General features: G+C 42.5%; 1 pseudogene; it reads left to right on the top strand.

Annotated features, from left to right (window-relative positions):
• The first annotated feature begins 13,879 nt into the window (after positions 1-13,879).
• Positions 13,880-14,637, top strand: LOC123948722 (annotated as a pseudogene).
• The last annotated feature ends 9,273 nt before the right edge of the window (positions 14,638-23,910 follow it).

The raw sequence follows: 23,910 nt of genomic DNA, 5'->3' as shown, positions 1-23,910 counted from the left end.
CAGAAGACTCCAGTGGCAGGTAAAGCAGACTGGGAACGTCCGACTGATATCGGAAGATAAACAAAAGGGGGAGGGAGCCACCAGAGGTGACCGATCGCAAAGTAACACCCCAACACGAGAGTGCTCTGCGTCTGGGGACCAGCATTAACTTGGAGTCTGGTTGAAAGCACTCAAAAAACAAACAGCAAAGGATCGCGGGGGGGTAATAGTGGGAACCTGGGCGGTTAGGGTCAGGGACCTAAGTCCCCGGACCCAGGACAGCCTCCCCTGGCGCGGAGCCAGAGAGAGTGCGGCGGAGAAATCAGGTCCCCGTCCCTGAGCCGCCAGTGCGCTTGAATGCCAGCGCGCCCGAGAACGAGTGGGGTCTGGCTCCCGTGAGGATATGGGAGCCTGGCCAGACAGCAATCCTGAAACGCGCGCGTCCCACACCCTCCCTTGGGATAGGTGCTCATAGGCGCTAGCCTGGAGCTCTGGCAGCCGGAAAACCAGATATTCCCAGCCAAGGACAGCAGGAAAATCTCAGTGTGCGATCTCTGCTCGGAACCTCTCTGGCGGTCTGGAGCTGCCTAGACAGCCACCGCTGCCCTGGTTTTGGGTACAACGAGGAGCTCCTGCATCCCCAGGGACAGTGACTCAGAACCGACTCTGCCAGCAGCTTTTGCAAAACAGTCTGAGGCTTCTCTCTGAGAGGGAGGTTGGGGTGCTGTTTGCTCTCCTCTAAACCTCCAAAAACCATCAAAAGCTGTCAAGGCGAGAGAAAGCAGATGAAAGAACATAAAAACCCCCAGAGAACAAAAGGCTGAAAAAAAACAGTTTCCTGAAAAAAAAAGAGCTCACCCCCTTGAGGGGAGCGGGAGGACCTAACTCAGGGAACATCATTGTCTGAAAATCCACGTGGCAGGCCCCTCCCCCAGAAAACCAACCAGGAAGGAAGAAAAAAAAAAAAAAAAAAAAAGACTACAAGAGAACAATCACCACTACTTCATAAATACAACTTTTATTTTTAACTCTTTACCAATATTCTGGTTCTTTTTTTTTTATACATACAGATAATTTTTAACCTATTTACCATCACACTGAGATGTCCAGTACATCAAATTCTTTAATAACCTTCTAACCTGAACTTTTTGATACATATACCCGTGTTTTTCTTTTGTTTTTCTATTTTTTAATTCTTTTTAATTTTAACTTAGTTTAGTCTAGTTTATTCTTTTTTAATTTTTATTTTCTACTATACATATAGAGTTAAACTTCAAGGTAATCCCCTTTCCCCAATCAATGCTACCCCTATAGGCAAACCAGTTTCTAATCCCCCTGTAACTTAGGAAAGTTGAGTCCCTTAACAAAAACATCAAGATACCTTCAGGAAGAATCAAAATAACCTTCCTCACCCACACTGAGAATCTATAACCATTCTCCCAATTTTTCCTTCTGTCAGTGTTTCTGTGAATTTGTGTTTGTCCTGATAATATATAAACCTTATACTTGGGGTTCTTTCTGATGAGGTTCTTCCCCTTTTTTTTTGCTTATATATACATATTTTTTTCTCTTGTCATATACTTTTATCACTCTTTTTGTCTGTCTGTTTTTGTTTGTATACTCCACAAATCTTACCTTGTGGCCCATTTGGGCTGAGCCTTCTCTTTTATCTTCCCTTTTTTTTCCCTATCTCTCTCTCTCTTTTTTTTTCCTTTTTTCTTTCCCCCCCTTTTTTTTTCTTTCTTCTTCTCTATTTCTTTTTCTTTTCTTTTTTCTCTCATTTGGGTGGGGAATCCTGATTGCACAGAAGCGTTCCAGGGTGCACATTGACTGCACCACAATCGATAAGTCCAGCTGCATCTGTTTAGTCATCTCTTACCAAAATGACTAGGAGGAGGAATACCCAACAGAAGAAAAATACAGAGGATGGGCCTTCTGCAACAGAGCTAATGGCTATCGACATAGACAATATGTCAGAAAAGGAATTCAGACTAACAATTATCCAGGCAATAGCTAGGTTGGAGAAAGCCATGGATGACCAAACAGAATTGATTAGGGCAGAACTGAAAGCCACCAGGGATGATGTTCACAATGTTAGGGCAGAACTGAAAGCCACCAGGGATGATGTTCAAAATGCTCTCAATGAGTTCCAATCCAATCTAAATTCTCTAAAAGCTAGGATAACTGAGACAGAAGATAGAATTAGTGATCTGGAGGACAAACAGATAGAGAGAAAGGATCAGGAGGAAGCCTGGAACAAACAGCTCAGAAGCCACGAAAACAGAATCAGGGAAATAAACGATGCCATGAAACGTTCCAACGTCAGAATTATTGGAATCCCTGAAGGGGAAGAAAAAGAAAGAAGTCTAGAAGATATAGTGGAAGAAGTTGTCTATGAAAATTTTCCCAATCTCACGAATGGAAACAATGTTCATGTACTAGAGGCAGAAAGATTTCCCCCCAAGATTTTAGATTCTCGAAAGTCCTCACGGCACCTTATCATTAAAATGGGGAATTATGTTTCAAAAGAGACCCTCTTAAAAGCAGCTAGGACAAAGAAGCTTCTTACATACAGAGGAAAGCCCATTAGAATAACGTCAGACCTTTCCACAGAGACCTGGAAAGCCAGGAAGGGCTGGCAAAATATATTCAGAGTACTAAATGAGAAGAACATGCAACCAAGAATACTCTATCCAGCAAGACTGACATTTAAAATGGAAGGAGAGATAAAGAGTTTCCAAGACCGGCAAGGCTTAAAAGACTATGCAACCACCAAACCGACACTGCAGGAAATATTAAGGGGGGTCCTATAAAAGAGAAAAAATCCTAAGGATATCATTGAACAGAAATATAGAAACAATCTATAGACAGAAAGACTTCAAAGGCAACACGATGTCAATAAAAACCTATCTCTCAATAATCACTCTCAATGTGAATGGCCTAAATGCGCCCATAAAACGACACAGGGTTGCAGATTGGATAAAACGACAGGACCCATCCATATATTGTCTACAAGAGACCCATTTTGAACCTAAGGATACACCCAGACTGAAAGTGAAGGGATGGAGAAGCATCTTTCATGCCAATGGGCCTCAAAAGAAGGCCGGAGTAGCGATTCTCATATCAGATAAATTAGATTTTAAACTAAAGACTGTAGTCAGAGATACAGAAGGACACTACATAATTCTTAAAGGGACTATCTGCCAAGACGATCTAACAATTGTGAATATCTATGCCCCCAATATGGGAGCACCCAATTACATAAGAAAACTATTAATCAAGATAAAGAGTCATATTGATACGAATACAATAATAGTAGGAGATCTTAATACGCCTCTCTCAGAAATAGACAGATCATCGAAGCAGAAAATTAATAAAGAAATAAGAGCATTGAATGAAACATTGGACCAGATGGACCTCATCGACGTATACAGAACATTCCACCCTAAAACAACAGAATACTCATTCTTCTCAAGTGCACATGGAACCTTCTCCAGAATAGACTACATACTGGGTCACAAAGCAGGACTCAACCGATACCAAAAGACTGACATTATTCCCTGCATATTCTCAGATCACAATGCTTTGAAACTGGAGCTCAATCACAAGGAAAAGTTCAAAAGGAACTCAAACACCTGGAAGCTAAAGACCACCTTGCTTAAGAATGCTTGGATCAACCAGGAGATCAAAGACGAACTTAAACAATTCATGGAAACCAATGAGAATGAAGACACCTCGGTCCAAAACCTATGGGATACAGCAAAGGCGTTTCTAAGGGGGAAATACATAGCCATCCAAGCCTCCCTCAAAAACATTGAAAAATCCAGAATACACCAGCTATCTCTACACCTTAAAGAACTGGAGAATCAACAACAAATCAAACCAACTCCACATGCAAGAAGGGAAATAATCAAGATTAGAGCAGAGATCAATGAGGTAGAAATGAGAGATGCAGTAGAACGTATCAATGAAACTAGAAGCTGGTTTTTTGAAAGAATCAATAAGATCAATAAACCACTGGCCACACTAATCCAAAAGAAAAGAGAGAAAGCCCAAATTAATAAAATTATGAATGAAAAGGGAGAGATCACAACTAACACCAAGGAAATAGAAACAATCATCAGAAATTATTACCAACAGTTATATGCCAATAAGCTAAGCAACCTAGATGAAATGGATGCATTCCTGGAAAGCTACAAACTCCCAAAATTGAACCAGGAAGAAATTGACAACCTGAATAGACCGATATCTAGTAATGAGATTGAAGCAGTGATCAAAAACCTCCCCCAAAACAAGAGCCCAGGACCTGACGATTCCCTGGGGAATTCTACCAAACTTTCAAAGAAGAAATAACACCAATTCTCCTGAAGCTGTTCCAAAAAATTGAAGCAGAAGGAAAACTTCCAGACTCTTTTTATGAAGCCAACATTACCCTGATCCCCAAACCAGACAAAGACCCTACCAAAAAGGAGAATTTCAGACCAATATCACTGATGAATATGGATGCAAAGATTCTCAACAAGATCCTAGCAAACAGGATCCAGCAGCACATTAAAAAGATTATCCACCATGACCAGGTGGGATTCATCCCTGGGTTGCAAGGTTGGTTCAACATTCGCAAATCAATCAGTGTGATAGAACACATCAATAAGAGAAGAGAGAAGAACCACATGGCCCTCTCAATTGATGCAGAAAAAGCATTTGACAAAATCCAGCATCCGTTCCTGATGAAAACGCTTCAAAGTATAGGGATGGAGGGAACATTCCTGAACTTCATAAAATCTCTCTATGAAAGACCCACAGCAAATATCATCCTCAATGGGAAAAAGCTTGCAGCCTTCCCGTTGAGATCAGGAACACGACAAGGATGCCCACTCTCACCACTCTTGTTCAACATAGTATTAGAAGTCCTAGCAACAGCAATCAGACAACAAAGAGAAATAAAAGGTATCCAAATTGGCAAGGAAGAAGTCAAACTCTCTCTCTTCGCAGATGACATGATTCTTTATATGGAAAACCCCAAAGACTCCACCCCCAAACTACTAGAACTCATACAGCAATTCAGTAATGTGGCAGGATACAAATTAATGTACAGAAATCAGTGGCTTTCTTATACACCAACAATGAAAATACAGAAAGGGAAATTAGAGAATCGATTCCATTTACTATAGCACCAAGAACCATAAGATACCTGGGCATAAACCTAACCAAAGAAGTAAAGGACCTATACTCGAGGAACTACAAAACACTCATGAAAGAAATTGAAGAAGACACAAAAAGATGGAAGACTCTTCCATGCTCTTGGATTGGAAGAATAAACATTGTTAAAATGTCTATACTGCCTAGAGCAATCTATACTTTTAATGCCATTCCGATCAAAATTCCACCGATATTTTTCAAAGAGCTGGAGCAAATAATCCTAAAATTTGTATGGAGCCAGAAGAGACCCCGAATTGCTAAGGAAATGTTGAAAAACAAAAACAAAACTGGCAGCATCACGTTACCCCGATTTCAAGCTTTACTACAAAGCTGTGATCACCAAGACAGCGTGGTACTGGCATAAAAACAGACACATAGACCAGTGGAACAGAGTGGAGAGCCCAGATATGGACCCTCAACTCTATGGTCAAATAATCTTCGGCAAAACAGGAAAAAATATTCAATGGAAAAAAGACAGTCTCTTCAATAAATGGTGCTGGGAAAACTGGACAGCGATATGTAGAAGAATGAAACTCGACCATTCTCTTACACCGTACACAAAGATAAACTCGAAATGGATAAAAGACCTCAACGTGAGACAGGAATCTATCAGAATCCTAGAGGAGAACATAGGCAGTAACCTCTTCGATATCAGCCACAGCAACTTCTTTCAAGATATGTCTCCAAAGGCCAAGGAAACAAAAGCAAAAATGAACTTTTGGGACTTCATCAAGATCAAAAGCTTCTGCAGAGCAAAGGAAACAGTCAACAAAACAAAGAGGCAACCCACGGAATGGGAGAAGATATTTGCAAATGACAGTACAGACAAAAGGTTGATATCCAGGATCTATAAAGAACTTCTCAAATTCAATACACACAAAACAGATAATCATATCAAAAAATGGGCAGAAGATATGAACAGACACTTCTCCAATGAAGACATACAAATGGCTATCAGACACATGAAAAAATGTTCATCATCACTAGCCATCAGGGAGATTCAAATTAAAACAACATTGAGATACCACCTAACACCAGTTAGAATGGCCAAAATTAGCAAGACAGGAAACAACGTGTGTTGGAGAGGATGTGGAGAAAGGGGAACCCTCTTCCACTGTTGGTGGGAATGCAAGTTAGTGCAGCCACTTTGGAGAACAGTGTGGAGATTCCTGAAGAAATTAAAAATAGAGCTTCCCTATGACCCTGCAATTGCACTGCGGGGTATTTACCCCAAAGATACAGATGTAGTGAAAAGAAGGGCCATTTGTACCCCAATGTTTATTGCAGCAATGGCTACGGTCGCCAAACTGTGGAAAGAGCCAAGATGCCCTTCAACGGATGAATGGATAAGGAAGATGTGGTCCATATACACAATGGAGTATTATGCCTCCATCAGAAAGGACGAATACCCAACTTTTGTAGCAACATGGACGGGACTGGAAGAAATTATGCTGAGCGAAATAAGTCAAGCAGAGAGAGTCAAGTGTCATATGGTCTCACTTATTTGTGGAGCATAACAAAGAACATGGAGGACATGGGGAGATGGAGAGGAGAGGGAGTTGAGGGAAACTGGAAGGGGAGATGAACCATGAGAGACTATGGACTCTGAAAAACAACTAGAGGGTTATGAAGGGGCGGCGGGGGCGTGGGGGGGTTGGGAGGTTGAGGAACCAGGTGGTGGGTAATAGGGAGGGCACGTACTGCGTGGAGCACTGGGTGTGATGCCAAAACAATGAACACTGTTATGCTATAAATAAACAAATAAAAATAAATAAATTAAAAAAAAAAAAAAAGGGAAGCCGAAGCCGGCAGTGTTTCTTTCAGCCCTGAATGGGCGGGGCATCCCCAGCTGCTCAGCTTCGTGGTGGTATATCATCCTTTCCCCCAAAGACCTGTTGCCAGCAGGTGTTTTTCCTAAGGCCCTGTCTAACTGTGCTTGGTAACTAGTAAAATCCCCCAGGGGTTATAGTTTAAGTAATACGTTGTTCTGAGGGGCAGTTACATATATAGATAGATGATATAGATATAGATATAAACATGGATATAGATATAGATATATTCTCCTACATCTTCTTAATGGAATAGGAGCCAGTTCAAAAAGAATGAAATCTTACCATCTGCAAGGATGTGGATGGATCTAGAGTGGATTTAGCTAAGCAAAATCAGTAAGAAAAGACCAATAGCCCATGACTTGACTCCTGTGGAATTTCAGAAAGAAAACAGATGAACATAATAAGGGGAGAAAGATAGGCCAATGAGGAAACGGACTCATCCTTAGAGCACAACCTGGGGGTTGCTAGAGGGTTGAGGTGTGGGGGAAAGTGTTAGATGGGTGACAGCTATTAGGGAGGGTACTTGTGATGAGCTCTGCATGTTCTATGCAGGTGAGGAATTATGAAATCCTGTCCCTGAAGCAAAGGAATTAATACTGCATGGAAACGAATTGGAATTGAAGTCAATGAAGAAAAGAAGGCCACGTTCTACTTCATGAAGGGAATGGAATGATTTTCACTCTCCTGTTCTGTAGATGATCATCTTCAAACACATTGTGGTAGGATACACTAGTTCCTGATTGCATAAGGAGCCCTCAGAAAGCTGCAATGAAAGATTCGGATCTCAGAGAAGGTACGTGTTCCATTGATATGTTCCTTCCAGTTTGTCGAGGTACAAAGGTAAGTGGAGAGAAATATGGCAGAAGAGGAAAAAGGAGCTGTTAAGTACTCAGGAGGTAGCCTTCTCCCTTTTTCATGAAAGACATGGGCCAGTGTAAATTTAGAAGAAAAAGAGGTGGGATCCTAGAGCTTTGTGGCAGACTGGGGAGTTCCAGGTCTGCCCAGAGCTGACAGGGGTCCCTGAGGAGAGCTGAGCTAGGGATGTGGCAGGCCTGAATGGCTGGTGCTGAGGTGAGTTGCCTGAGGCGCTAAATTGAGGAAGCATGTGGTGCATCAGGCTGCTGTTTGTACCTGAGGCGCTACAGAATGTGGGGGAGTCCTCAGGGGGGTCATGCAGGTTTCTCTGGCTCTGAGGGATCTGCATCTCTGAGGGATCTTCGAAGCTCCCACGTGGTGGTCAGATTTCTAGGGTGTCAGATTCTGGCTCCTTAATCTGAGGAGCTTGGGGGCCAGGCCTGCTGGCATGGAAGCCTGGAAACAGAGAATGAGTTAGGGTTAGGGCCTAGGGGCATGGCAGGCTCGATCTGCTGGTGCTGAGGTAGGCTCCCCAGTGGGCTGACTTGAGGGTGCATCAGGCGGCATATCAGACTCTGAGTTTGTGACTGGGGAGCCGCAGAAGCTGGGGGGTGGCCTCAGGGTGGCATACAGGTTTCTCCCTGAGGGTTCTGCACAGCTCCAAATGGCACGGTTTCCTCCCATGTGGTGAGCACAACTCCGGGGTGTGGCTCAGGTGTCCTTAATCTTTGGGGCTTGGGGGCCAGGCCTTTTGGGATGGAATTCAGAAAACCCAAATTAGGTTTAGGGTTAGGGTGTAGAGGCATGGCTGGCCCGATCTGCCAACACTGGTGCGGGGTCCCCTCAGGGCTGACTTGAGGGTATGCTTTTGTCAGCATGCCAGAATCCAGGTTTGTGGCCTAGGGGACACCAATTGTGATGGTGGTTTTAGGGAGGTATGCAGATTTCTCCCTGAGGGTTCTGTCTAGCTCCAAATGACATGATTTCCTCCCACGTGGTGGGCAGAGTCCTTTCCTTAATCTGTGGGGATGGGGGCCAGGCCTCTTGGTATGGAAACCTGAAAACCAAAACTAGGGTTAGTGTTAGGGCCTAGGAGCATGGCAGATTTGATGTGCTGGTGCTGAGGCATGCTCCACAGTGGGCTGCCTTGAGGGCGGGTGTCAGGTGGCACAACAGACTCTAGGTTTGTGTCCAGGGGGGCCACTGAAGCTGGGGGTGCCTCAGGCAACATGCAGGTTTCTCCCACTCTGAAGGTTCTGCCCAGCTCCAAAAGGCATGGTTTCACTCTGGGTGCCAGGTGGAGTCCTTGTAGTGAGTCTCAGGGGCCTCCAATCTGGGAAGCTTGAGGGCCAGGTCTCTGGGCACAGAATCCCGTACACCCTACATAAGGTTAGGGTTAGGGAGTAGGGGAATGGCAGGCCTGATCTGCCAGGGCTGAGGTGGGCTCCCTTCGGGGCTTTGTTGGCATGCATTTGGTGGCACACAAGATCTGGGCGTACCGCCATTAATGGCGGTGGCTTCAGGGGGGCATGCAGGTATCTCCCTCTCTGAGGGTTCTTCACATTTCCAAACACCACCATTTCACCATAGGCAGCTGAAAGAGTTCCAGCTTGAGTCCCAGGGGAACCCAATCTGGTGGGATTGGAGCCCTTCACATGGGAGCTTTTCAGGGACAGAGGTGAGGGAGGTGATCTGGCTAAGCATCAGTCTCAGTATTTGTGGCACCGTAGGACACCGAAGGTGGGGGTGGCCTGGGGAGGGAGGCATGGAGTTTTGTCCCATTTGAAGGTTTTGCGCAGCCCCGAATGGCACTGTTTCCTCCTGGGTGGCAGGGGGACTTCTGAGGCATAGCTCTGGGTCCCCAACGTGGAGGGGTCAGGGGACAGGCCCCTTGGGATGGAAGCTTGAAAACCCAGATGATGGGTCGGGTGAGGGCCCAAGGGCATGGCAGGCCTGATCTGCCGGTGCTAGGCAGGATCCCTGGGGGGCTGAGTCAAGGATGGGGATCAAGTGGTGCATCAGCCTCTGGGTTTTGGTGATGCGGGAGCTAAAGAGATGGGTGTGGCCTGAGGGAAGCATGTGGGTTTCTCCCTGTCTAAGGGTTATGCGCAGGTCTGAACAGAACGGTTTCCTCCTGGGTGTCAAGAAGACTCCTGGGGTGTGGTTCCAGTCCTCAATCTGGAGGGCTTGGGGACAGGCCTCTGGGGACAGAAGCCTGAAAACACAATGAGCTTAGGGTGAGGGACTTGAGGCATGGCAGGCCTTACATGACAGTGCCAGGACAGGCACAGCCTGGGGCTGAGTAGTGGGAGGCATTGGCCTCATGTTCACCTGGCTCGTATAGGACTTTCTCGCAGGGTTCGGGCCATGACCACTCTGGACCATGGGCCCCCCACAGGGCCAGTGCCACCATATGCGAATTTACAGTGGATTTTTCTGCCATATCTCATGAGCTTTCTGCCCAAATTATGGGACTCAAGCCATGCTGGTGCCCACAGTCTAGAGCACTTTCTTGCTAGGTGCATGTCGTGGCCATCCAGGATCATAGGCTGGGCCCATGCGGCTGCCCCGAGGGCCCCTGCACAGAGGAGATTTCAGGGTGCAGAGTTGATGGAGGAGGTCTGGCTGAGTGTCAGCCTCTGTGTTTGTGGCCCAGTGGGGCGCTGAAGGTGACCTCAGTGGGGGCATGCAGGTTTCTCATGCTCTGAGGGTTTTGCACAGCTCTGAATGTCACAGTTTCCTCCTGAGTGGCAGGCTGAGCCCCGGAGTGTGGCTCAGATATCCCCAACCTGGAGGGCTTGGGGTCCAGGCCTCAGGGACGGAAGCCTGAAAAGACAATGAGCGTTAGGACGAGGGCCTAGGAACCTGGCAGGTCTGACACGACAGATCCAGGGTGGGCACCCCAGGGGACTGAGTAGCAGGAGGCATTGGCCTGGTGTTCACCTGGCTTGTATAGGACTTTCTCACAGGGTTCAGGCCATGACCACTCGGGACCATGGGCCAGGTCCAGGTGGCATCCCTGCTGGCCTGCTTCACTGGAGGCCAGTTCAGTGGTGGTTTTCCAGCCAATTCTCATGAGCTTTGTGCCAAATCAATATGGATTTGGGCAGAAAGCTCGTGAGAATTGGCCAGCATTGGGCTGCAATTTGGGCCTCTCTGGCACCTGTGTTCTAGAGCACTTTCTCTGTAGGTGCGTGTCACGTTCATCTGGGAGCTGCCTCAAGGGCCCCCACACAGGGGAGATTTCTGGGGGCAGGGGTGAGGGAAGGTGTCCAGCTCAGCACCAGCATCCTTGTTTGAGGCCCGGTTGGGGTGGCCTCACTGGGGGCAACCCTAGTGGGGACATGCAGATTTCTCATGCTCTGAGGGTTTTACACAGCTCGGAACAGCAAAGTTTCCTCCTTGGTGGCAGGTGTGGTCCTGGAGTGTGGCTCAGGGGTCCCCAATCTGGAGGGCTTGGGACCAGGTCTCTGCGAACAGAAGCTTAAAAACCCAAACAAGGTTAGGGTTAGAGCCTTGGAGCATGGCATGCCTGATCTGCCAGCACTGAGGTGGGATCCCCAGGAGGCTGAGTCCAGGCTGGGGGAAAGGTGGCATGTCTCTGGGTTTTGTGGCCAGGAGAGTGGGGGGTGCCAGAGGTAGGGTTGGCCTCAGGGAGGCATGTAGGTTTCTCCCGGTGTGAGGGTTCTGGGCAGCTCCAAACTGCATGGTTTCCTCCTGGGTGGCAGTTGGACTCCTGGGGCTTGGCTCCGAAGTCCCAATCTGTAGGGGTCGGGGGACAGGTCCCTGGGGAAGGAAGCCTGAAAACCCAACCGAGGGTTAGGGCGAAGGCCTAGGGGCATGGTAGAACCGATCCATCTGCTAGTGCCAGGGTGGGCACCCCAGGAGGCTAAGTAGCAGGAGGCATTAGCCACACGTGCTCCTGGCTCATAGACTGTTTTCTTGCAGGGTTCGTGCCTCAACCACTTGGGACCCCAGGCTAGGCCCAAGGGGTATCCCTGGGGGCCCGCCCCTCAGGAAACGAGTTCGCCTGGGGTTTTCTGGCCAATTCTTATGACCCCTCTGCCCAAATTGATATCAATTTGGGCAGAGGGCTCGTGAGAATTGGCTGGTGTAGGGTAGCTATTCGGGCCTTGCTGGTGCCCGCTATCTAGAACGCTTTCTCGCTAGGTGCCTGTTGTAGCCCTCTGGGAACACAGGCCAGGCCCACATGTCTCCCCCAAGGGCCCCTGCACATGGGAGATTTCTATGAGCAGAGTTGAGGGAGGTGATCCAGCTGATTCACCCTCTGTGTTTGTGGCCTCATGGGGCACTGAAGGTTGGGGTGACCTCAGGGGCAGCATGCAGGTTTCTCCTGCTTTGAGGGTTTTGCCCAGCTCCAAATGGCTCAGTTTCCTCCTGGGTGGTAGAGGGAGTCATTGGCTATGGCTCAGGGGTCCCCAATATGGAGGGCTTGGGGTCCAGGCCTCTGGGAACGGAAGCCTGAAAACCCAACCTAGGATTAAGATTAGGGCCTAGGGGCATGGCAGGTCCCATCTGCCAGCACTGAGGTGGATCCTGGCGGGAGGTTGTGAGTTGAGGAGGGGCATCAGAAGGCAGTCAGGCCTTCTGGTCAGGTTTTTGTGGCCAGGTGGGTTCACTGGAGATGGGGGTGTCCTCAGGGATTCATACGGAGCTGCTCCAAAAGGTATGGTTTCCTCCTGGGTGGCTTCAGGTGTCTACAATCTGGAGGGCTTGGGGACAGGGCCCTGGGGATGGAAGACTGAAAACCCAAACAAGGGTTAGGGCAAGGGCCTAGGGACAGGGCAGGCCGGATCTTCCAGCACCACGGCTGGAAATCCGGGGAGGGGGGGGGAGTATCATGTGACATTGGCCTTTCAAGCATCTGGCTCACAGAGGACTTTCTCACAGGTTTCGGGCCTCTATCACTTGGGACCCTGGGCTAAGGCCAGACGGTGGTCCTTTGGACCCACACCACCAGAAGCGAGTTTGCAGGGTGTTTTCTGGCCAATTCTCATGAACTTTCTGCTCAAATCATTATCGTTTGGGGCAGAAAGCTCAAGAGAACTGGCTGGCATTGGGCGGCAATTTGGGCTGTGCTAGCACCCATGGTCTAGAGCGTTTTTTCACTAGGTGCATGTCACGGCCATCTGGGAACACAGGATGGACCCATGCAGCTCCCCCGAGGATCCCCATGCATGGGAGCTTTACAGGGGCAGAATTTGGGAGGAAGTACAGCTGGGCATTAGCCTCTGTTTGTGGCCCTGTGGGGTGCTGAAAGTGGGGGATGGCCTCAGGGGGACATGCAGGTTTCTCCTTCTCTGAGAGTTTTGCACAGCTCCTAATGGCATGGTTTTCTCCTGGGTAGGAGGCAGATTCCTGGGGTGTGCCACAGGGGTCCCCAAACTGGAGGACTCCAGAGATAGGCCCCTGGGGATGGAAGCCTGAATACCCAACTGAGGGTTCGGGCCAAGGCCTGGACATGGCAGGCCCGATAAGCCAGCACCCGGAGGGTGCTCCAGAGGGATGAGTAGCAGGAGGCATTGGCCACGTGTACACTGGCTTGTAGAATTGGTTAATAAAAATTGGATTACTTAATAAGAATTTGTTGGATGAATAGATACTTTAATTAATGAATAACAAATACACAAAAGAAAACTAACCCCTGACTCTCAGAAAACTTGTTTGATCATTAAAATGCACTATGGGATTTTAAGATGTGAGTGTGAGAGAGGAACAGTAGCCATAAAGTATATTTTTCTTCTTTTTCTTACTACTCTAGAAAACACACATGAATTCTAGGCCTAATTGATCATGCTAATAATGTTGAATAAAACAAACTGGACTCCGGTCTCATTCATTTTTAGAGGAGTCGCAGGCCTGGAAGATATACACATGTGAATTTCCTTCCCATTCTGCTCCATGTATGTGATGGCCATGGTAGAGAATTGTGGGCTGCTCTACTCATCCAATATGAGGATTCATTACACAGACCCATGTATTACTTTCTAGTCATGCTTTCCCTAACTGATATTGTCATGTGTTCTAGTATAATTCCTAAAGCTCTCTGCATCTTCTGGTTTCATCTCAAGGAAATTGGCTTTGACAAATGTCTGATCCAGATGTTCTTCATCCATACCTTCACTGGATGGATTCTGGGTGCTCATGCTTATGGCCCTGGACCGTTATGTGGCTATCTGCTACCCACTGCGTTACTCTATTATCCTCACCAATCCTGTCATTGCAAAAGTCGGGCTTGCTACTTTCCTGAGAGGGGTGTTGCTCATCATTCCCTTCACTTTCCTCACCAAGTGGCTGCCTTACTGCAGAGGGAATATAATTGCCCACACTTACTGTGACCACATGTCTGTAGCCAAATTATCCTGTGGGAATATCAAGGTCAATGCCATCTATGGTCTGACCGTTGCCCTCCTGATTGGGGGCTTTGACATCCTGTGCATCACAGTCTCCTACACCATGATCCTCTGGCCAGTGCTCAGCCTCTCTTCAGCAGATTCTCGACAGAAGGCCTTCAGCACCTGTACTGCCCACATCTGTGCAATTGTTTTCTCCTACAGTCTTCTCCTTCTTCTCCCACCGCTTTGGGGGCCACACAATCCCTCCATCTTGCCACATCATTGTGTCCAATGTTTATCTGCTCTTGCCTCCCACTATGAGCCCTATTGTCTATGGGGTGAAAACCAAGCAGATACGAGACCGTGTCATAAGGATACTTCAGGTTCTAAAGACATCAAGTCCCAGAGCAAATTAAAGGGATTTTTGCCTGGGTTGGGATGTGAAGTGAAAGAATGCTTCTTTCTGTCTGTTTAGGCAGGAAAATTCCAAGAATAGGTATATGATTGTTCCAGGTAAGCATGATGAGTAGTTCATTCCCATTAAATTGTCTGCAGAATAAAAAAAATAATTTTTTCATGTCGCATCACCCTCCATATGAGTTTTTTACCTCCAGGTTTTCTGTGTAACTTTACCTCCAGGACTCAGTAATATTAGGTTCCAAGAGAGAAAAATACTAATGAGAAGCTTTGAGAATTATCTAGAAAACTGAATCAAGTGAACCTAATTATCTGGGGTTAGATGACCCAAATCATTCTTTTTCTTTTTGGCTGTAAGTGGAATTTCTAGATTGATAACTGTATTTAACTCTGGAAAAAAATATATTGCATATTCTCATTATTCACAAAATCCTGTTTTCTTAGCAATTTTTAAAAGATGAAACTGAAAAATCTTCTTTGTGTGAGGTGTAAGCCTGTGGGGTCTTAGGAGAACCTTGATGACCTTGTACCTGACCAAGTCTGTCCTAGCATGAGACATTCAGGCAATTGCTTCCTTCCCAACTGGTGGGTTGCCTTTTGTCTTCAAGGTGGCTTTCAAAGAATGTGCAATTTGAAAGGAGCTATGAATAACAGTTATGGGACTTATGAAATATATTAATGACAGTTATTAATGACTACTACAAAATACAATAAATGTATTTCTACAAGTACAGGGCTGTGGAGAGCAATAGTTCCTTTTCTTCTTTCGAGCTGAGAATTGAACTAAGAATTGCTTGAGTATTTTTTGTATAATATCTTTCTTATTTAACATAAGGTAAGAAACTACAAATAATGATAGTTTTTATAGCATTGTCACAGATAGCATAAAGAAGGTTGCAAAGTTGATTTTTCCTGCCCAACTTCTAAGAATAACTTTTCTCTGATGTTGGTAATTTATGCTCATTAATTTCTGTTTTGTTGAAATGTAACCTCTAGTGTTTTTTATTTTATAAAGGCATAAAACAAGTAAGTATTCATCACAAAATCACTCTCTTCATATTTTATTTTTCTGCATCTTGATAACAAAATTTCTTTAAAGGCTACCAGTATTCATTATCCCCACTGATACATCTTGAAATAATTCCTACCCATTTCTTGTTTTCTTCAGAATATCTTTCATTGTTTCATTGAATTTGCTTTTGTCCCTTTCACAAATGACTTCCTATTCCTAAAGCCAATGGTCCTTCTCTATGCCTATCTTGGCCTATCTCTCAAAAATATTGAATATAATGGATTAGTCCCTTTGTCTAGAAACCCTCTCTTTTATTTCTTTCTTTTAAAAAAATTAACATATAATGCATTATTTGCCCCAGGGGTACAGGTCTGTGACTCTCCTGGCTTATAAATTTCACAGCACTCACCATAGTATACACACTCTCCCCAATGTCCATAACCCAGCCACCCTATCTCTAGCCCACCACCAACCCGCAGCAACCCTGTTTTATCCATAGGATTAAGAGTCTCTTATGGTTTGTCTCCCTCCCGATCACATCTTGTTTCATGTTTTTCCTTACCTACCCCCTCACAACTCTGAGCCCTGTCTCTCAAATTTCTCACATCAGAGACATCATATGATAATTGTCTTTCTCTGAGTGACTTATTTCACTCAGCAAAATACCCTCTAGTTCTATCCACATCATTGAATAAGGCAAGATTTTGTGTTTTTTGATGGCTGCATAGCATTCCATTGTATATATATCACATCTTCTTTATCCATTCTTCTCTTGATGGACATCTAGGTTCTTTCCATAGTATGGCTATCATGGACATTGCTGCTATAAACATTCAGGTGCACATACCCCTTCAGATCACTTCATTTGTATTTTTAGGGAAAATACCCAGTAGTGCAATTGCTGGGTAGGGAAACCCTCTCTTTTTTTGAAATCTGGAACACATCACACATTCTAAGTCATTCTTCATTCTCACTGAATGTTCCTTAGAGTTCCATTTGCTTTCCCATTTATTTTGAATCTCTTTATACAAGCATATCCCTGGGATGAACTCTCTTTTCTTTTTGCACTCATTCTCTAGGCATTCCGGTACACATAGACATAAATGCCATTGTATGCTAATAACTGCCCGACTTATTAATTCAGCAATGGACTCATGGAAGCTCAGGTGCAAGTTCAAGGTGAAGAAAACTTCATGATACCTTTTACTTAATGGCATTCATTTCTAGGTCCTTTTCTTGTTTTGCCTTTTTTTTTTTAATCTTATTTCACTTCTAATTTTCAGACTATTGACATTCTCCATATGTTTGACATATATTCTTAAACATCTGACTATGAAGTCATTTACAAATGTTTATTTTAGAAACTTACATCCATTTTATTGCACTAAAATAGTATGTTCCTTACTTTTTACTCAATTATTTTTTAAAAGTGTATTTTTAAAATTTATGTATACTTCACTTCTTGCTTCTGATTATTTTATAAACTTCATAAACTTTCCTAGCATGCAATCAACATCCTAGCATGTTTTTTTAATCATTCCTTGACTGTAAATATCTAAGTTTTTTCACTCTCTGTCACCACAGATAATACTATGCTAAGCATCTTTACTCACATGTACATATACACACATGCATGCATTTATGGAACTGGGGATATTTTATTCAGAATATATACTGTGGTGTGAGTCTGCAGAGTCATAATCTCTGCACACTACATTTAATGAAGCAGCCTTAGACTGCTGGTCAACTTTTCAATACAAACAATGGAAGCCAAAAGACAATGAAATAATATTTTTGAAGTCCCTAAAAAATACTTGCAACTTAGAATCCTGATCTCAAGAAGGAAGGGAAAACTGAAGGGAGGAAAATCAGACAGGGAGACAAGCCATGGGACTCTGGACTCTGGGAAACAATCTGAGGGTTTCAGAGGGCAACAGAGTGGGGGGATGGTTTAGCCCAGCGATGGGTATAAAGGAGGGCACGTGTTGCAATGAGCACTGGGTGTTATATGCAAATAATGAATCATTGAACACTACATCAAAAACTAATGAAATAATGCATGGTGACTAATATAAAATAGTAAAAAAAAAAGATAAATATCTATTCACATAAACAAATGCTGAGAGGAAATACTAAAGTAAGTATGTTATTCAGAATATAGAATAATGATTACCTGGTGGAAGCTCAGAATGAAATATAGGACTGCATAACAAAACTAATGTTGAAGAAAAATACAGTGGTAACAATAACACCTATTTTATTGGTCAAAAATGGCAAGAGGAACAAAGGAAAGAACAGATGGAACATGGTAAAAAAGACAATATGAACATGGCAAACTTGACAAAAATTATGTCAGTAATTACATTAATGTAAGTAGACTAAGCAATGCAGTGAAAGAAAATGAAATGAAAAATAAAATATCTTAAGAAACTATATTATTTTAGAAGATATTACATATATATTAAGTATATATGAACATATACATTATATATAAATAAATGAATATATGCATGTGTGTGTGTGTGTAAATGTACTATAAGAAAAAGCTTGTGTGGCTGTAACCAGCAAAGTAGATTTTAACACAATAATTATTAGGAGTAATAAAATGTAAAATTTCATAATGATTACAATGGCAATCCAACAGGAAAATATACCTAACTTTGTACATGGTTAATACCATTATAGAAACATACACACATACACATACTCACAAAAGAGGTGGATAGGATTAGAAGGGGAAATTGATAAATCCACAATGAAATCATAGTTGGATATTTTAACATAACCTCTCAGCAACTGAAGAGCAGAGAATTAGAAAAATATAAATAGTATAGACTATCTGAACATAAGCAACTGACTGACCTGCACAGTAAACAACATACACCAGCTTTAAATAAAGTTTTATTTCTCAGACTAATATGAAACATTTACCAAAGTGAACAAGTAGAGGATGTCAAGAGCAAATTTACCCATACATCTGAAAATGTAGATGACATAGGCACCTATTAAAAACACTACAGGGGCGCCTGTGTGGCTCAGTGGGTTAAAGCCTATGCCTTCGGCTCAGGTCATGATCTCAGGGTCCGGGGATCGAGCCCCACATGGGGCTCTCTGCTCGGCAGGGAGCCTGCTTCCTCCCCTCTCTCTCTGACTTCCTTTCTGCCTGCTTGTGATCTCTGTCTGTCAAATAAATTAAAAAAAATTAAAAAAATAAAAACACTTCAAGCGATCTCAGAAGGAATGTAAAGTTACAGTAGTCATAGATCTATAAAGAAAATTAATTAGTTATCTAAAATCTCCAGAAAGGAACACTGCACTGTTGATGGAAATGCAAATTGGTAGAGTCACTGACAAGAAATACAGAGGTTCCTTGAAGAATTAAAAATGTAAGAATACCATATGATTCAATAATTATGCTATTGGGTATTCATGCAAAGAAAGTAAAAACACGAATTGTAAAAGATATGATGCACCACTCTGTTTCCTGCAGCATTATTTATAATAGCCAAGATAGGGAAGCAACCTCAGTATGCATCTATAGACAAATGAATAAAGAAATGAAGAGTGACACACATACACACACACACACACACACACACACACTGAAATATTACTCAGCCATAAAGAAAAATGAGATTTGCCATTTGTGGCAACATGGATGGACTTAGAGGGTATCATGAAATAAACAAATCAGAAGAAGAAAGACAAGTCAGAAAAGAAAAACATGTACCATATGATTTATTTTATATGTGGGATTTAGAAAATGAAACAAATGAATAAAAAAATAAAAAACAGAATCAAATAACATGGAGGACATGGGGAGATGGAAAAGAGAAGAGAGTTGAGGGAAATTGGAAGGGGAGATGAACCATGAAAGACTACAGACTCTGAAAAACAATTGCGGTTTTGAAGAGGCAGGGGTGGGAGGTTGGGGGAGCCAGGTGGTGGGTATTATGGAGGGCACAGATGGCATGTCCCACTGGGTGTGGTGCATAAACAATGAATTCTGTTCACTGAAAATAAATTAATAAAAAAAGTGATTATTTGGGTCATTAAAAAAAAACAACAGAATCAGACCTATAAATACAAGGACAAACTGAGAGTTGCCAGAGGGCAGGGGAGTGGGGGGCTGGGTGAAATAGAGGAAGGGAAGTGGGAGGTACATGCCTCCAGGTATGGAATGAATAAGTGATAGGAATAGAAGGTACAGCATAAGGAACAGAGTCAAGGGTATTGTAGTAGCATTGTACAGTGACACAGAGCAGCTACCCTTGTCTTGAGCATAGCATAATGTATAGACTTATTGAATCACTATGTTGTATACCTGAAACTAGTGTAACATTTTCTGGAAACTCTACTCAAAGGGGAAGAAAATAATTCAACCTGAGGGTTTTGAAGGGTCAGGGGTGGGAGGTTAGGGGAACAGGTGGTGGGTAATGGGGAGGGCAAGTTTTGCATGGAGCACTGGGTGTTGTGCAAAAAGAATGAATACTGTTACACTGAAAAAATAAATAAAATGAAAAAAAAAAGAAAAAGAAAAAAGAGAAAAAAAAAGAAAAAAAAGAAGAAAAAAAAGAAAAAAAAGAAAAAGAAAAAAAAAGAAAAAAAAAGAAAAGAAAAAGAAAAAAAGAAAAAAAAAGTTAAACATAAAAAAAATTTTAAAAATAATAAAAGAATTATTCTTTGGTCATAAAAATGATCAATTTTATATCCACCATAACTTCTAAATCTATTCGCTTTTCTTCATCTCCACTGCCCCATCCTAGTTCAACGCCCAGTCATCGCTCCTTTGGATGACTGCTATTCACCTGATTTACTTATATTTATTCCTGCCACATATAATCTGGTCTTGTCATTGCTGCAAGGTCTTAATTCTTAAAAACTTCAGGGATCCCTTGTGATTTTAGCATTAATTTGCTTATATGTCTCTGGCCTCTGTTGTTAGCTCCGCAGCTCTGTATCACATCATATCTCATCTTCTAGCACAGTTTAGGGCTCCAGCCATATTTATCCTTCTCTATTACCTTGAATTTAACATGATCCTCTCATTTCAGAATCTTAAACTTCTTGGAATCCTTTCCCTTCCCCTCATCCCTGTCAATCAAACAAACACCATAGTTAAGACCTACTCCAAGTATGCTCAGTACAAACTGGTGTTTCTTCTGTGAATCCTTCTCTGACATCAAGACTAACTTAATTCTCATTAATATGCTATCATAACTCTGGGTACTTTTGAATTAAAGCACTTCTCCCAGTTCAAAGAAGTTGAAGTTAAAATAAATGTTAGATTCTTTGTTTAGTGTTATACCCCCCTGTCCAAATTAGACCACAGTTTCCATGTAAACATTGACCATTTATAGATCATTCTATGCCTACCATATTTTGTAAACACAGGAAGAACACCATATATAGTGAATAAATACTTTCTCCTCTAAGAGTTTTTTTTTTTTTTTAAGCATGACATCATAACCACAGATTTTAGAATCCCTTGAAATGTTGTAGTCAAGAATAATTCAAACACTAGTAAAGTTGCCCACTTTTTATAGGGCCATTATGGTTTCATAAATGAATATATTTTTCTGTTTATATATGATTTCAGGTATTACTGATAGGAAACATATCTCTGAATTAATCTCATCCCCTAACCTTTTGGGATTCATGTCTCCCAGGGAAGTCTGTTATCCTTAGATCCCTGAGCTGTTTACTATTCCCCTTAAATTCCAGAGCTCATAATTTTTACGCCATCTATCAGCTGAGAACACATCCTCAGCTCATCTGTAAAGCTCCTTTCTCAGTGTTGTGCCTTTTTTTCCAAATAGGAATTCCCTGCCATTGCCACGACCTCAGACTGTGAGTTTCTGCTCATAACCACAGTTAAGTACTGAAAACCTTGGCTTCATCACATGAATTATTTGCAGAGTATCCAATGGTTCATCATTAACCTTTTCTTATGTTTTCTTGTCAACATCCTGAATAAGGGATGGACTTTTCCTCCTGTCCTGGCAGGAAATAGAGGCTTGTAGAATCTTTTTAAGGGGGTTAGGGCTAGAATTAGAAAATATAAGGTTATATGGTGCTCTAGGAGTGATGTCATCTATTAAACAACTACCAGATTATTTTCAGGGAGAATATATTAACTGTTTTCCATAGCAGGATCACATGCCATGTCCTGCTAATCTCTAATTGCTAAAAAATATTTAAAACAAAATTTCCTTTCTGGGGACTCAAATCTGCTCCTTCTCTTAATTGGTTTGCACAAATATCAGTCAGGGGAAAACATCAAAGATACAAGACTATATCTTTAATAGGAAGATGTGTAATTATACGTGAGTATTTGGAAAAGTACCAGGCTTCATACAATCAAGTGGGTCACACAATTCCAAGCTCTCAAGGTGGAGCTAGGAAGCTGAAATCCCCCGAATTCTCACCTAAAAGTCCAAAGTCAAACCAGCTTCATCTCCAAGTTTTTTTGTTTCTGTTTTGTCACAATTTGCTATGAATACATAGATTATATATGTATTTAGATGTATCATCAAATTACATTACCATTAAAGAAGGATGATTTGCTCCATAATTAGGCAGTGCACGTTTATTCAAACATAAAGGTAGCAAGAAATTTCTGGAAAAAACATTTATCCAATTGTGAATAAGAATCATCTTTTGTTGGTGATAACACGAGAGTATTTTGATCTTCTTCAGATATGTTTTCCTATACTTAAAAGTAATTATATCAAGAATAAATCCAGGGTTATATATATATATAAAATGAATCACTAAATTCTCCTTCTGAAGCCAAAATTACAGTTATGTTAACTAGAATTTAAATAAAACTTTAAAAGAAGGAATAAATCCATAACTGCCTTATGTGGTACAAAGGAATTTAAACTTTATTTGAAAGAAAGTGTGAGGACATGGATTATTTTAAGAAACAGAATACCAGTTTTAGGACGATCAGATTGCTGACAAGAGGAAAGAATCACAGAGAAAGGCAAATAAACGTGACCATGTAAGGCTGCAGAAGCAGGGATGAAGGAAGGGCTGCCTGAGTGAAGGGAGGAAACAACAGGACAAGTAAGCAGTTGTTTACCAATAGGAAAGGTTTGTTTGTTAGTTCCCAGTATTGCTAAATGGTTTCTGAACAGAATAAAAAGTGCATGAAAAACAACAAAAGAGTCTAACAAAAGATGAGACTAGTTTTGAACATGAATCAAAACATACAGTGACAGTGTCTTCAATATTTTGCATAAGTAATTATTGTTTATTAATTAAAATCAAAATCATCTTAATACCGTGCCTAAATCATATACTTATATGCCTTTATAGATTCACTAAGACTAAACCAAAAAAAAAAATTTCTATGATTTTCTCTATTATGTGACTCCTGAAATCGACAAATCAGCCCTGAACGTTCGCTTTCCATGCTATTCATTTGAGACCTTCTCAAAAGTCCATACAAGGTAGGACATAAAAGAAGTATTCCTTTTCCAATATGTACCATATGTATATTGTGTATGTTATTAGAGTCTATGATATAACATTTTTGGAGGCTATATAAAATATTTGTGGACATCTATAGCAACTGGAGATGGTGCAGCTATGAAATTTAATCTTCCATAATTCTACATTAAAAAATCTCTTTGTTATTAATAAAAACATGGAGCACGATTGAGACAAAAATGAAGAAAATCATCCACTTGATTCCACATTATTTCTGAAGAGATGATGAAAGTTTAAAGAAACAACAATGACAAAAATCCTATATATGTGTTGGTTCCAAATTGAGCTGACTGAGGACAACGCAAATAGGGATTTGAGATCCATGCCGAATCCTCCCTGAATAGTCAACAATGATAATTGCTCCTTGGAAGTTTAATGTCTAATGCCATAGTCCTGGAACATCATTGTCATTTATTTTAAAAGGCTATAGGGGGACGCCTGGGTGGCTCAGTGGGTTAATGCCTCTGCCTTCAGCTCAGGTCATGATCTCAGGGTCCTGAGATAGAGCCCCGCATTGGGCTCTCTGCTCGGCAGGGAGCCTGCTGCCCCCTCTCTCTCTTTGCTTGCCTATCTGCCTCCTTGTGATCTGTCTGTCAAATAAATAAATAAATAAATTAGAAAAAAAAAGGCTATAGGGAATGGACTACAGAATGCATTTTGTTACAGCACCAAACTATGGAGACAGTTTAAAAATGATGTTTGATGATAATTCTGCTGAAAGAAAGCAACTTTGAAAACCATTTTCCTTTTCTCTTAGGAAAAG

The sequence above is a fragment of the Meles meles genome, chromosome 8 (genome assembly GCF_922984935.1).
Source record: "Meles meles chromosome 8, mMelMel3.1 paternal haplotype, whole genome shotgun sequence".
Lineage (NCBI taxonomy): Eukaryota > Metazoa > Chordata > Mammalia > Carnivora > Mustelidae > Meles > Meles meles.
Note: the sequence above shows the minus strand (reverse complement) of the source record. Positions and strands in the feature narration are given on the sequence as shown.